The sequence below is a fragment of the Bubalus kerabau genome, chromosome 6, assembly GCF_029407905.1.
Source record: "Bubalus kerabau isolate K-KA32 ecotype Philippines breed swamp buffalo chromosome 6, PCC_UOA_SB_1v2, whole genome shotgun sequence".
Lineage (NCBI taxonomy): Eukaryota > Metazoa > Chordata > Mammalia > Artiodactyla > Bovidae > Bubalus > Bubalus kerabau.
Window position 1 is genome coordinate 69205959 of NC_073629.1, and position 15534 is coordinate 69221492.

A 15534-nucleotide genomic window follows, 5' to 3' on the forward strand; every position below is an offset into this window, starting at 1 on the left:
TTTCCTTGTCTGAGTCAAAGAAATTTTTAGATGTTTTAAAGTTTTCGCTATTTATATCATTTTACTACTGTATGAATGTATGTAAAATTGAAGCCCAAGAAAGAAAAAAAAAGGTATCTAAGAATCCACTGACATAAAATTTACTTTTACTGCCAAAAGAGAATAGTTTTGATTCCATTTTCATATCCAAAGTATCCATGTGTATTATAGTCCCCCTCAAGCCGATATAACTCATTTACCAGAAAATTTCAAAGTTTGGGTGAACTTTTTATAGCACTCTTTCATTGCAACTCTTGGTTTTCAAGGCCTGTATCATTATTTGTTATAGTTTTTAAGGCAAACATCTCTTATTCATATTCTTCTGCAGCATCTAAACTGTTTCTCATCATGGTTGTATGCAAATCCACTGAGTTTAAAAACAAATATGATTTTGAAAGACACTGTGTTGCTCTAACAAAGGGAACATTGTCCATCTTCCCTGACAGCCTCTCTCTTAATTAAAGAGGCCCTGATGCTCTGCAGAATGCCAGGCTCCTTAAACACTCCCTCCCAATTGCTATTTTCACTGCACTAACAGTGAAGAAAACAATTTATAGTTTACTGGGGTCTCCTTCCTAGAAAAAAATTTAATATTTTTTTTCAGAAGGGATAAGGAAGCAAAATTTCCTGATGGAACATAATTCCTTCTTTTAAAATACCACTGGCTCGGAGATTTTTCTTTAAAAAAGGGCTCCCTTTGCCATCATCATGGAGCTATCCATTTTTGGGTTATTTTTTTGACAGTGACCTTTCACTTATTATCCATTCTGATAAACCATCTTTGACATTCTATTTTCCAAAATCTGGCTCTGTAAAAACACAAAAGCTGAGGGATCCTTTCATGCTTAGAAATGGCAACATCAACTTCCTCACTCTCTAAATATCATCTTGAGATGGACATTTTACACAAACAACCAAAGATGTGCTGGTCTATTTTGCAGTCATAGCATACCTCATTAGAGCTTACAAAGGAAAAGTTTTCCTCTATTTTTCTAAGCTTAATCTAGATATTTGCTTAGTCAAGCTCCTATCTAAAGCGCCTCACGTGTGTGTGCATATGTGTGTGTATATATATATATATATAGTATGAAAAGAATGTAATAATGTCATAATACCATGATCTTTCTACTTTTTTTTCATTTCTTTATGAGAAGGATTTATTTAGTTAGAGGTAAATTATAATATGGTTTAAGTTAAGGCAAAAGTAACAGCAATAGAAATACTCTATATTCATGTTGTAAAGGTTCCAAAATAGTGCATTCCCATTTTATCATTTGACCTCCAGTGCAAGCCTGTGGGTCAAATAGTTGATAAATGTTAAAAAATGATACAAAGTCTAGTTCTCATGTTTTAAACCAGAGATGGAAAATCTTTCTGTAAAGTGCCAGATAGTAAATATTTTAGACTTTTTGAGTTTAACGGTCTCTATTCCAACCAGTCAACTCTACCATTGCAGTGCCAAAGTAATGATACATGGTATATTAATGAATGAGTGTGACTGCGTTCCAATACAACTTTATTTGCAAAAACCATCAGTTTTCTGGATATGTGGTGAGCTATACTTCACCAACTTCTGTTTTAAACCACTATGCTTTAAAGTCCTGAGAAGGTAGAAATCAGAAGACAATTACAGACCAATTGAAACATTAGTCTTCAAGATAAGGAGAGATTATAGCTTGAACTATCAAAAAAGGTCTTTATGGAAGAGAAAGCACTTTAGCAGGGCCTGAAAGATTGGTTAGATCTATTTATGGGTACCAGAGGGTTGGGTATTTCATGCAAAGAGAACAACATAAGCAACTCCACAAACAGGATGCAGAATGGGGTATGTATAGGAAGAGTAGGTAGTTCAGTTTGACTAAGACATAGTTAAGTGAAAAAGGCCAGTGAGACAGAAAAGATGGGATTTTGCTCAATATAAGTATTTTGAACTAAATAATAAAATCTCCTTCTGTAAAAAAAATTAGAAACTACTATATATTGCAGGTAGAAGAGTAGTATCAGAGAGGAAATATTCATTTTTCCTCATGATGATCAGAGTAAGTCATCCCAAAGGGATTGAGAATTGTCCTAGTAGCTAGGATGCATTTCCAGTCCTTGCAGGGAACATAGAAAGACCTCAGTGAAAGATGGATTTGAAAGGCTACATCCACTAGAGTAAAGCAGTGGTAAGATAGCTTGCCATTTACCTATACCATGCTTGCCTGGTGATTCATATGGTAAAAAATCTGCCTGCAATGCAAGAGACCTGGGTTCGATCCCTGGGTCAGGAAGATCCTCTGAAGAAGGGAATGGCTACCCACTCCTGTATTCTTGCCTGGAGAATTCCATGGACAGAGGAGCATGGTGGCTATAGTCCATGGGGTCACAAAGAGTCAGACAAGACTGAGTGACTAACACTTAATGAGTGGAAAAGCATCAAGAATCAGAAATCTGCAGATATATGGTGGATTAAAATTATTTGCTTATGCAGAGTTCAAGTTTGGAGGGGAAAAAAATACAGCCAGGGACCTCCTATTTTGAAACTTGAAACAAGAAGAAAATTTTATTGTCCTTAGGTTAGTTGATCCTACAAATCTTAATCAACATTTAATGCAACTTAAAAACAAAATAAAAAGCAAATATGCTTTAAAATAGAATTGTGAAATTTAAAAGCCACAGAAAATTAGAGTTTTGGTCATTTCTATGTGACTATGTAAATGAAGCTTTTTGATAGTTTCATATTATTTCAAATATCAAAATTCAATATAAAAGAAATTATTTGCTTATGATCTTGTAGTCAGAGATTCAGGTCAAACTTGGCTAGATGGTTCTTCTGTTCTACTTGAGGCTGGGTTATTTACTTGCCTGCATCTATCTGTTGACTCAGCTAGAGTGAGGCAGAGGTTCAAGAAATCGTCACTCATATGGTTGATTGCTTTGGTGCTCTTTCTCTCAGCTCTCCCTCTGTACGTGGAAAGCACAGACTTCTTCACAGCATGGTAGTCCCAAGGTAGTTAGGCATCTAACATGACCACTGGCCTCTAAAAGGAAGCAAGTTAAGTGGTGATAATGCAAGTCAGGGATCTCTTAAAATCCAGTCTTGGAAGTTATAAAATGTCATTTCCACCACATTCTATAGTTAAAGCCAGCCACAGGGCAGCCTGGAATCAGGGCAAGGGGAACTAAATAAAGTGGCAAGAGTACTTTATAAAAGAGCCTGTGAGAGGGAAGATACTATCACGATGCTCAATGTAAACACAATCTGGCAAAGAAGTTAAACATAAATATTAGGCCAGGACCAGTGAAATCTCTAGGGACCTCACAGAGGCAAACTCAAAACAGCTCCAGATCCTATGGGATTCACACATTAAACAAACCCTTCTGAAAATCAACTTATGATAAAAAATCACAGACCATATAAGGAAAAAGGATGTAGACAAAGCAGAGAGTGGAAATGGCACACTGTGACCTTGGATAACAAAGGAAAATGGAGAGACTTAGAAATAAACACATTTAAAACATGCAAGGAGATAAAGGTAGAAACAGAAAACACAGAGCAAGAACTGGACAGTAGAAAAACAAGCAGAAGTGTTTGATAAGTATTAAAAATTGACATTTTAAGAGTAAAATAAAAATCCTTCATTGAAATAAAAGTCCTTAACAGGTGAAAAGAGAATTAGTGAAGTGGAAGACAGGCATAAGGGAACCATTCTGGGATAATGTAGCACAAAGAGATATAAGTACTCAAAATATGGAATGTGAAAGGGTATTAAAAAATTGGAAAATTAAAATAAGAAGTCTAACGTATATCTGATAAGAATTATAGAAGAAAATAATGGAGAAGATGAAAAAGAACCAATATGCAAAGAAGGAATGTCCAGGGACTTTCCAGAATTGAAGAAAGAAGTCAGTCATTATGGATTACACTTAATTTCAAATACAGTAATTAAAAAACAAATCCTCAACTATATATATCTTAGTGAAAATGTACAACTTCTGGAGCAAAACATAAATCTTCAAAGCTATTGGAAGAAGGAAAAGAAAACATAAGCAACTGGACTGACTAAGTTCTCCTGAACAATGATATGCAGATAATAGAATAACACATCTGAAGTATGAGGGAAAATGACTATCCACCCAGAAACCTGTGTGGCGCTAAACCATCATTCATAATGAGAGCAAAAAAGCTCATATTGTAAAGAACAGAAACCATCAAATCAGATCTTTTTCTATTATTCAACTTTATTAAAACATATTTTATATACCATAAAAGCCATCCCAGTCAATCCTAAAGGAAAACAACCCTGAATATTCATTGGAAGAACTGATGCTGAAGCTGAAGCTCCAACACTTTGGCCACCTGATGCAAAGAGGGACTCATTGGAAAAGACCCTGATGCTGGAAAAGATTGAGGGCAGAAGAAGAGGGTGACAGAGGATGACATCATTGACTCAATGGACATCAGTTTTAGCAAATTCCGGGAGATAGTAAAGGACAGGGAAGCCTGGCATGCAGAAGTCCATGGAATTAGTCCACTAATTCTCTTTTTACCACAAAGAGGCGGACATGACTGAGTGACTGAACAACAACATTTTAAGAGTATAGTTTGATGACCTTTGACAATAAATATAAACTTGTAACTACTACTACAAATCAAGGTACAGAATATTTCCCTCACTGCGAAAGGTTTCCTTATGTCTCTTCCCAGTCAATTCCTCCAACCAACTTGTCCCCTAGTAATCACTGACCTGATTTCTGTCACTATAAATTAGAATTTTTCTAATTTTCTATAAATTATAACACTCTATAAATTTTCTATAAATTCTACTACATTTAATCTTTCTATCTGGCTTCTTTCATTCAGCTTAATGTTTTTGAGATTCATCCTTATCAGGTGTATCACTAATTTTCTCTTTTTTAGTGCCGAATAATGTTCCATTTACAGAAAGGAAAATTGGTGCTTTAATATCAATTTCATGCAAAAGAACATTTAAGTCAGAAAGTACTATTAGGGTAAAGAGAGACTTTACATGATGACAAGAAGCACATTATACCAAGAAAGTAATATAAATATTAATTTCCATGCTTCTAGCAATATAAAAACAAAGCATCTAATGTAAAAAATGGATGTAATTATCAGGCACAACTTTAAAATGCACCATCACGGTATAATTTTTAAAAGACACGTCTCTCAGAAAATCCATAGATCATCAGTCAAAAGTAGGGAAGGATATGGAAGATGGGGAAAGAGGAAGGGTCGAAATTTACAATAAGATGCCAAAGGAGGATTCCCTGAAAAAGTCATTCATTAGTTGAAGGGCCTTTTACAGTCTTAGATACTTATACGGCAAAGCACAGTCAACTAGCTCAATGGGAACAGGATTGTGTGAAGGGGTTAACATTATTAGCCGTTTTGTAGGACACAGGTGACCAGGCTTCTGGGGAAGATTTGAAAACAGAGGTTGGATGTTTTTCCCTTCTCCATGAAATAAAAACCAAAACAACAACACTAATAAATGACATTAATTGAGCACTCAATACGTATCTGACCATATGTTAAACACGGTGTACGCATCCTCTCTTTTACTTCTTGGACTAACTTTTGAGTTCATGGAAAAAGAAACTGAGACTCAGAGGTGGAAATAAACAGCACTATAGGGTCTTGAATTCTTGAACTTACGTCTAAATCAATATTTGGAACTCAAAACCAAGAGTTCACAAACTCCCATCATTAACTGCCTTTTCTTCTGACAGCATAGCTCATTCCTGACCCAAATCCCTACTAAACCACGGGCCAGCTCATTCTTTTTCAAACTGTGGAGAAAAGAATCAGCTGGATTATTTCTCATGTAAAATATCCCATCTGCAGAGAAGCAAGACAGGCTATTTTCTTAAACAGTCTGCCTGGGGCTGGCCTTGGGATGGAAGTGAGAAGCAGCAGGGTACATATCCATGGCTGACAATGAAATGCTGGAGATCAGAGCAGGGAATGGTATGCTGATACAGCACATCAAAGGATGAGGAATGGCCAAAAAAGAGGCAGCCCTAGGTAGACCTGGCTCCCTGCTGCCAGAGGTGGCTACAATGATCCTTGTGTGTGTGTGTGTGTGTGTGTGTGTGTGTACGCGCTTGTATGTTTGTGTTTGCTGCTCAGTCATGTCCAGCTCTTTGCAGCCCCACAGACCTATTGTCCATGGAATTCTCCAGACAAGAATACTGGAATAGGTAGCCATTCCCTTCTCTAGGAGCTCTTCCTGACCAAGGAATCGAAACCAGGTCTCCTGCATTGCAGGTGGATTCTTTAGCATCTGAGCCACATCCTTTCTTAACCACTATTTGATTGCCCACAACCAAATGCCAATGTCTTGCATTGCCTTTGCATGGATCTTTGCTTCCTGTTTCTTGATTCTTAGTCAACTCTAGATCATCTCGCAAGACAAAATACTAAAAAAAATTTAAAGCAAGACACATTCCAGTTCTTACTGATTTTAGATAGCTATAAAAATGAGAACCTGAATGAATCCCACATGCTTGTGCTAACTGACCTTAACTTTGTCTAATGAAAACAGTCCTTTCCATAATCTGAATTATGTCTCACACAGAATAAAAAGAGATAACTCGTTAGTATTCTGTAGAAAGCTTGTCATTTTCTGAAGAAAGAATATGAAGAGATACAACATTGAGAGGACACACATAAAAAACTAGGAAGAAAAATATATCACCTTAGCTTTTACCAAACACTGTATATGTTGGCCACCAAGCATGAGGCTGTTGCTAAATAAATGGTGATGACTATGAATAATTATGATACTGTAGAGGGCTTAGAGCAAAACTATCAGTTGAATTAAATGAAATGAATGAGATACTGTGTTTCCTTGACCAAAATAAAAGGATAGATGATAAATTGTTAAGTGAATTTAACTCACCTGGATCATCAACTGCCTAGATTGAAATTCCTATTCTTCTCTGTGACCTGGCCATATTGAGACTTCTCTGTGCTTCAGTCTTCTCCTCTGCGAAATGGGGGCTATAAGGTTATCTCCAGGAGTTGCTGTGAGGATTACATTAAATTCTCTGTGTAAGCACTTGACACTGTACCTAGCATGCATGCAGTGAATACTCAGCAAATGTTGGCTTTTTATTACTATTTCTTTAGGTCACTTCCTTTACTCTTTTCCCTTTGACAATAAAATGTAATCTTAACAACTAGGAGAAAGTTTATAACTAAACACTGAACACTGAGAACTCCACACCAAAGCTGACTTCCATCCTGCATTTTTGTGATGGTTAGTGTGGCCCAGTGTTCCATAAACACTGAACTTCTATTCTTTCCTCTCTTTACAAAAGGCATTTGTCCTTCATATAAACAGAAAACTAATCTCCTAATTAACAGTTTCAGAAATGTGCCCCTATTTTATGCACCATTTTAGTCAAAATAGATAAGCATATAAGAAATCTTCTCACAGACAGTGGGCTACAAAGAACTTTGGCTTCAGTACGAGGACTAGAGAGAAGGTTTTTATGAGGGAAGAAGTTGTCCACAGTCACTGCAGCACTGGCAGAAGGAGCACCTAATGAGAGAGCACGACTCAGCTGTAAAAGAGAATGAAATAATGCCGTTTGCAGCTACGTAGATGGATCTGAAGATTCTCAAACTGAGTGAAGTAAGTCAAACAAGAAAAACAAATATCATGTCATATCACTTCCATGTGGAACTGAAAAAAGGTACAATTGAACTTACCTACAAAACAGAGTTACAGATGTAGAAAATAAACATGATTACCAGGAAGTAAGGGGCAAGGGATAAATTAGGAGATTGGGGTTGACATATACACATTACTATATATATCAAGTAGTCAAAGTCAAAGTCACTCAGTCGTGTCCGACTCTTGCGACCCCATGGACTGCAGCCCGCAAGGTTCCTCTGTCCATGGGATTCTCCAGGCAAGAATACTGGAGTGGGTTGCCATTTCCTTCTCCATACTATATACATAATTGATAACTAAAAAGGGCCTGCTGTATACAGCACAGGGAATTTGATGCAATACTCTGTAATGGCCTATATAGGAAGAGAATGTTAAAAAAGAGTGGATATGTGTATATGTATAACTGATTAACTTAGCTGTACACCTGAAAATAACACAACACTGTTAATCAACTATACTCCAATAAAATTTAAAAAAAAAGAGTAAAAAATAAAAGAGAGACAAAATGTCTGAGATACCTAGTTGATCCTTCTGGCTTCATTCTCCAAACATCATGTAGTGTAGTGGAAAGAACATAAATCAAATTAACCTGGATTCAAATCTCCAACCTGTTACTAAACTGTGATTTTCATCGAGATAATCTTTCTAAATTAGACCACAGTTTTCCATCTATAAAAGGAGCAACCTTTGTAGAACTGCTATAAGAATTGGAGGTAAGTGTGGAAGTTTCCTGAACCTAACAGCACTCAATGCTGTTGTTGTTCAGATGCTCAGTCACGCCTGATTCTTTGTAACCCCATGGACTATAGCATGCCAGGCTTCCCGGTCCTTCCCATCTCCTGGAGCTTGCTCAAACTCATGTCCACTGAGTCCGTGATACCATCCAACCATCTCATCCTCTGTTGTCCCCTTCTCCTCCTGTCTTCAATCTTTCCCAGCATCAGGGTCCTTTCTAAGGAGTCGGCTTTTCACATCAGGTGGCCAAAGTATGGAGCTTCAGCTTCAGCCTCAGTCCTTCCAATGAATATTCAGGACTCATTTTCTTTCGAATGGACTGGTTTGATCTCCTTGCAGTCCAAGGGACTCTTAAGAGTCTTCTCCAACACCACAGTTCAAAAGCATCAGTTCTTCAGCACTCAGCCTTCTTTATGGTCCAAATCTCACATCCATACATGACTACTGGAAAAACCATAGCTTTGACTAGACAGACCTTTGTTGGCAAAGTAATGTCTCTACTTTTTACTACGCTGTCTAGGTTTGTCGTAGCTTTTCTTCCAAAGAGCAGGTGTCTTTTAATTTTATGGCTTCAGTCACCATCTGCAGTGATTTTGGAGCCCAAGACAATAAAGGACAGAATAAATAAAGGACAGAAATGGTATGGACCAAACAGAAGAAAATATTAAGAAGAGGTGTCAAGAATACACAGAATTATACAAAAGGGATCTTAATGACCCAGATAACCATGAAGGTATGATTACTCACCTAGAGCCAGATATCTTGGAGTGCAAAATCACATGGGCCTTAGGAAACATCACTACGAATAAAGCTAGTAGAGGTGATAGAATTCCAACTGAGCTATTTCAAATCCTAAAAGATATGTTGTTCAAGTGCTGCTCTCAATATGTCAGAAAATTTGGAAAACTCAGCAGTGACCACAGAACTGGAAAAGGTCAGTTTTCACTCCAATCTCAAAGAAAGGCAATGACAAAGAATGTTCAAACTATCACACAATTGCACTCATCTCACACACTCGCAAAGTAATGCTCAAAATTCTCCAAGTTAGGCTTCAACAGTACATGAACCAAGAACTCCCAGATATTCAAGCTGGATTTAGAAAAGGCAGAGGAACCAAAGATCAAATTGTTACATCCACTGGATCATTGAAAAAGCAAAAGAGTTCCAGAAAAACATCTACTTCTGCTTCATTGACTACACTAAAGCCTTTGACTGTGCAGATCACAACAAACTGCGGAAAATTCTTAAAGACATGGAAATACCAACCACATTACCTGCCTCCTGCGAAACCTATGTGCGGGTCAAGAAGCAACAGTTAGAACAGAACTTGGAAAAGACTGGTCCAAAATTAGGAAAGGAGTATGTCAAGGCGGTATATTATCACCTTGCTTATTTAACTTATATGTAGAGTACATTCTTCATAATGCCAGGCTGGATGAAGCACAAACTAAAATCAAGATTGCTGGGAGAAATATCAATAACCTCAGATATGCAGATGACAGCACCCTTATGGCAGAAAGTGAAGAGGAACTAAAAAGCCTCTTGATGAATGTGAAAGAGGAGAGTGAAAAACCTGGCTTAAAACTCAACATTCAAAAAACTAAGATCATGGCATTCGGTCCCATCACTTCACGGCAAACAGATGGGGAAATAATGGAAACAGTAACAGCACTCAATAAATGGTAGTTATTCTTATTTCCCAAAGTTTTTGTCATCATGGATTCATCTGAAGTTTACTTGATTCTGTTTAAAGCCGCCAACACTTTCTCTTTCACACATTTTTCTGCCTTTATGTCTGAATGCAGAATAGTGTAGCATAATGAGCTTTTATTCTGGAAAATTACAGAACTGGGTGGAGTCATCTCTGATATATTGGGAGAAGGTTTGCTGCACAGTGGGAAAAGACAGAAGAAAAAACCCTGACCTTTTGTTTATTAGCTCAATGACCTTAGGCAAAAAGGACTTAATATCTCCAAGCTTCAATTTTTTCAAAGTAGTCAAGAATAATAATAACCTTAAACATAGGGTTTTTAGAGGGATTAAATAAGGGCTCGGTTGAGGCTTTGTTTTATTTGATCACTTTCCACAAAGAACTAAATGTAATGAATATCTAGAAGGCAATCAATAATGAAGGATGAATAAATGATTGAATACATAGATGAAGGAGAAGGAAGAAGAACAGAAGGAAAGAAGGGAAGGTCAACTGAAGAAAAAGGCACAACCTAAAGTTTAAGTTTTATTTGAGGATCTTATTGAAAAGTATAGTCTGGGAGATAGCTTCTCAGATAGTTCTGAGGAACTGCTCCAAAGAGATAAGGGAGGAGCCGGGATGATATATAGGATTTTTTGTTGAAAAAAAAACAATAAACATGTAGTTGAAAAAAACATGTAGTTGGACATTAAAAGATTACTGCTAACCATAAAGAATAGACATCTCCATTTAGTGATTTTCATGCTTTTCTATGTATGGGAAGGTGCAAGAGTCTGGCTTCATTGAAATTATTCCTTAGATATGCGTCTTAACTATCTAGGGCCGGTATCCAGAGCACCAAATGTTTCCTGGTTTTCTGCATCCTGAATTCCCCTCGGGGCATACATTTGGTCACTGCAGGGGGCTCATGGCTTGATGGCAGACAACATTCCCTGTTTACTGAAATGGCAGGCAGCATTCCCTTTCCACGGAAGGAAGGAAGAACAGAAGGGAGGAAAGAGAGAAAAGAGGAAGGCAGACAGGTAAGGGGGGTGGAGGAAAAAAATGTACCCCACAAATATTTCAGACTTAGATAACTTACATCAAGATTTTACTTTCAAAACGTAGGGTAGTGAAATCTGGAGGGTAGTTCTTGAAGGAAGCCATTTGTAAAAATTATCACTTCCAATATGCCTGTCATCTCATTCTTCCCAGACCTCATGAAGTATCTAGAATACCTTGGAAGAACACCAAATACCAAATCATGAAAAATGAGAGAAAAAATTCCCAAGGCAAAGGGATTGCTTTACATCTTCCCCAGCATCTGTTCCTTCATACTGAAATATTTCATGCAAAATATACTTCATGTAATTCGAATATTAAACAAATAACAGAGAATAGCAAATAGCAAACCTCTTCTGATTTCATTCTCATTGTCCTAAGCCTTCAATAAGATATAAACATTCTTGTACTCAAATTGCCAACAAAATTAAGACTGCATTGCCAATTTTATTAGAATTATTTGGAAGAAAGCATTATTTGAGATTTTCTTTAAATCATAGAAAAACAAAACATGTAGTTAACATTGTTCTTTAAGAGAAAAAAGCTCTTAAATCAATTAAACATTTTTCTTTTGTATGAAGGAAACTCAAAATGTACTGAAAGAAGTCAATTTTGAGCAGCCATAGCTTTCATTTTTTCTTAAATGTATCAGACATAGATTTCACAGTTCATAATTAATTCCCATTGCTCACATCACCATTAACTTTTAATCAAAGCAGAGTTGCTGTGAGTGCTACTGCTATTTCACCAAGGTTAGTAGGGGGCTGTTTCCAGGCTCAGAAAACTTATTCTGCATAACAGACTGATTTCTAAAAGGATGGCCAGATGCACCCTGTAATCCCAACTAATTACCTACAGGTGATGGGGACAAAACTGTTTTGACTCCAAAAAAAAAAAAAAAATCTAGTTTCACAGATAATTACACATTTACACAGGCTAGGGATTTAGAGTTTCATATTCTTGGCAGTGTTAGACTTAGGAGTTATATACTGTTAAAAAAGATTCAATTTACCATTCTCCCCAGGTAACACGGTAACATTGTGCCAGGGAGCAAATGTTATACAAGTTCACAGAACTTTTCTGACATAAAATCACCAGATGAGGAAATGGTTTCAATGTGGGTTTAGGAAAGCTCCAGGCAAGCTATTCTCCAAGTCAATATCAAATGACCCAAAGCAAAACCAGAGAACAAACGTTCAATTTCAAATCAGATAAGTCTTCTTAAAAAATGAGTACTATCAACTTAACAGAAACCCTACTGAAAGGAAATGTGTTTTTTTTAGGTTTAATACCTGTAGGTAAAAGACATAACTTGGTCATTTAAACAAAGATGTTGTATATCATGTATAATATGTATATATAGTTCAAATTAATTTCTTTTTGGAAAACAATGCCATGTTTATAGAAATCTGATAAAATATCCAATAAGGAAAGATTGTCTGACTAACCTAACCGAATGTAAATAAAAGTCAAACTGCTTTAGTACACTTTCAGTTCAGTTCAGCCGCTCAGTCGTGTCTGACTCTTTGCGACCCCATGAACAGCAGCATGCCAGGCCTCCCTGTCCCTGACCAACTCCCGGAGTCCACCCAAACCCATGAACATCGAAGTTGATGATGCCATCCAACCATCTCATCCTCTGTCATTCCCTTCTCCTCCTGCCCTCAATCTTTCCCAGCCTCAGGGTCTTTTCCAATGAGTCAGCTCTTTGCATCAGGTGGCCAAGGTACTGGAGTTTCAGCTTCAACATCATTCCTTCCAAAGAACACCCAGGACTGATCTCCCTTAGGATGGACTGGTTGGATCTCCTTGTGATCCAAGGGACTCTCAAGAGTCTTCTCCAATACCACAGTTCAAAAGCATCAATTCTTCGACATACATACAGATACATCTTAAAGATGAATGTATATGTATAAAGATATATATGTTACAGATATCTATACCTTATATATCATAAATATTAAAATTAACAATTCAAATAGCTTAAAACAACTTTAAACATCTTAGCTTTTATATTTGTACACACAGGGAGATTTTCTAAGATAAAAATATTAGTGGTATTAGTAATAATTTCAACTTTTTAACTTATTATTCTCTGTATTTTCCAGATTCTTAAGATGAATGTACAATTTTTATAAGAAAAATGTTTTAATATTTTTAGCCTTAAGAATTTTAAGCTAACTCTCTTATATGCCAAAGTTATAAAATAAAGAAATATAGTTCTCAATAAGCTACATAAATAAAATTAGTTTCCTCGCTTAATCACACCTCCCACTATCACACCTTCCGTACATAGCTATAAATACTGAACAAATGACTTATAAGTACCTATATAGAGGACACACCTTTCCAAGGACTACAGGAACAGATCTAGTAGAGCAACTTACTTCAATAAAAACAACATGAATGAGATTTAATGTGAACTGCTCCACAGAATTGTGTGGTTCTAAATTAATATTATCATTCAGTGTAACATCAATACAACTGTAAATTCAAATAACATTGACTGCAAATCCATGTAAATCCAAGGTTCATTACATAAAATACTTAGTTCTAACCCATCCCTCTCAACCCTCCCTCCAATGCCATTAGCTCCCCACTATTTCATATAGCTGGGTCACTCTCTGCATGGACATGTAAGACTTTAGATATGAATGCCACTGAAATTTTTTCCAGCTTAAATGATCATCTCTACTATCCTGTTAGAAGACCTGAATTTCCTACTATCCAAGACTTTGACCTCATGGACTGTAGCTCACCAGGCTCCTCTGTCTGTGGGATTCTCCAGGCAAGAATGCTGGAGTGGGTTGCCATTTCCTTCTCCAGGGGATCTTCCCAATCCAGGGATCGAACCTGGGTCTCCTTCATTGCCAGAAGATTCTTTACCATTTGAACCACCAGGAATAATGAAAAAGCAAAGAAACAAGATTTCTTTTTTCTTTTTTTTTTTTAAACCAGTTGGGAAAAAAAGCAGATGAATCACCACAGGACTTCCCTGGTAGTCCAGTGGCTAAGACTCCATGCTCCCAATGGAGGGGGCCTGGGTGAAATCCCTAGTCAGAGACCCATATCTAACAACCCAAGGCAGTGGAAGAGGCAAGAGTAAAACATCTGGCTACTGACTCTATAATCTAGATCTCAACCTCTATGCCACATTGTGTCCCCAGAACCTATATGAGCAATGAAATAGTGGCTGATTGACTTGACTGGCTTAATTTCCAGTATCTCTCCCAATTCTTCCATGCAGTTTATATCAAGAAATGAGGACTAGCCAGTCAGTTGCAGGTATAAATTTCCAGGCTCCTTCTCCTCAGGTCCAGATATTGCTCCAGTCTCCCTCCCTGGCTTTTCTTCTTTGATGCCTCACCCTTCCTAAGTCTTCCCTATGTTTCCTGGTATCATCTGTACCCAAGTCAGGCTTTAGCTTGGGGAAACCTAAAATAAAATAGTCGAGTAATGATATGAAGTATTTAAAAAAATAAAGTGGAGGGATTTGGTGAAAAAGAAGATAGTAAACCATTTTCTCATATCACTTGGGAAAAAATTTGAAAAGGTCTTAATGTTAGTAGGCTACAGTGAGAAAGAAAAAGTGATGCAATTCTATTTTGTTCAATCCATTCCACCAGTTTTATTGGACACTTATTCTGAGCCAGACACTTTACTAAGCTCTGGGAATATAATAGTGAGCAAAACTGATAATCACTGACTGTTTGGAGATTGCAATCCTGTCTGGAAAACAGACCTTGACAAAATAATCACACAAATAAATATAACTGCTGTGGAAGAGAGGTGTGCAGTGTACAGTCTGAAGGAGAAGTTATTGCAAGATGCAATGGGATGATGCACTGATAGTAACAAAAGATAAAGACAATTTTAATTATCTTGCCAGGAGACGAGTATTCAAGTAGTATCACCTATCCTGCTACAATAGTGTCTAGTGATCAGACATGTATTAAAAGAAAAATAATACATTATGATATATCAGTCAGATAATCTGACTAAATTTGCATGTTTGTCTACTTCTCTTATATAGATACTAAGAAGCTTCCATCCCTATATAGTTAGAAAACATTACAGTGAATGGGAAAGCTAGAATCTTTTAGAGAGAAAGAGAGAATCCTATCCTCACAAAGCTGGGAAATTTGTTAGCACTCCCATTGTGCAGAAAACTGAGATTTTTTTTTTAATATATTATACATTTCAGACAAAAAGTTTTTTAAAAATTATAGAGTGAAGACTCATGAATTCATTATTCAACTTAAGAAATAAAATATTTCCAATATAATTTAAAGCTTGAAGTACCAAATGCCTCTCCTTCCA

At 36.8% G+C, this 15534-nt stretch overlaps 1 long non-coding RNA gene across 1 annotated transcript; it reads right to left on the reverse strand.

Moving 5' to 3' along the window:
* Nucleotides 1–2631: 2631 nt before the first annotated feature.
* On the reverse strand, nt 2632–7606 carry LOC129656186 (uncharacterized). Its single transcript, XR_008716257.1, has 3 exons — nt 7486–7606; nt 6948–7072; nt 2632–3062 (listed from the first exon to the last, which is right to left on the reverse strand). It is a non-coding gene; the product is annotated as an uncharacterized LOC129656186 (long non-coding RNA).
* Nucleotides 7607–15534: the final 7928 nt, after the last annotated feature.